Source organism: Gavialis gangeticus, unplaced genomic scaffold (assembly GCF_001723915.1).
Source record: "Gavialis gangeticus isolate Ggan-Ray unplaced genomic scaffold, GavGan_comp1, whole genome shotgun sequence".
NCBI lineage: Eukaryota > Metazoa > Chordata > Crocodylia > Gavialidae > Gavialis > Gavialis gangeticus.
The window spans coordinates 20,056,957-20,057,417 of record NW_017728992.1 but is presented as its reverse complement, the minus strand read 5'-3'; the positions used below and the strand labels follow the sequence as shown (position 1 = coordinate 20,057,417).

Genomic DNA, 461 nt, shown 5'->3' with positions numbered 1-461 from the left:
GCAAAGGAGGGTTCTGTGCTTTTATAGGTAAAGAATGTTGTACTTATATTCCTGATAATTCAGAAGAAATCCAAGATTTAAGTAAACATATTCCAAAAGAAGCAACTAAATTGCACGAGTCAGATAGTTGGAATTTGAGTTCTTGGTTTAGCTCTATTTTCCGTTCCTTAGGCTCTACCATCATTCATAGTTTGTTGATATTGTTTGTTGTTTTTATTGGAATATATCTACTGTTTATAATAATAGAATGTTGTTTAAGTTGTGCTGCCAAGCAAATGCAGAATAGCCCATTAACCAGAAACAAAGTATATAATTTGTATGTTGAAATTGCAGAAAGTAAAGAGAAAGAAAAACTAGAAGTTGAAAAACTAATGGCTATAAATATCTAACTTGTTGGAAAGAAAAAAAAAGGAGGGGATGTGGTAATGATTTAATCAGGCTCCTAACTACTTGACTAAGAA

The 461-nt window shown here is 31.5% G+C and overlaps 1 long non-coding RNA gene across 1 annotated transcript in view; it reads left to right on the top strand.

Annotated features, from left to right (window-relative positions):
- The window catches only part of LOC109299259, a 261-nt gene extending 196 nt beyond the window's left edge, over window positions 1–65 (top strand). The window contains exon 2 of the long non-coding RNA XR_002097805.1: window positions 28–65. This is a non-coding gene — a long non-coding RNA (uncharacterized LOC109299259). The remainder of the gene's footprint in view (window positions 1–27) is intronic.
- The last annotated feature ends 396 nt before the right edge of the window (window positions 66–461 follow it).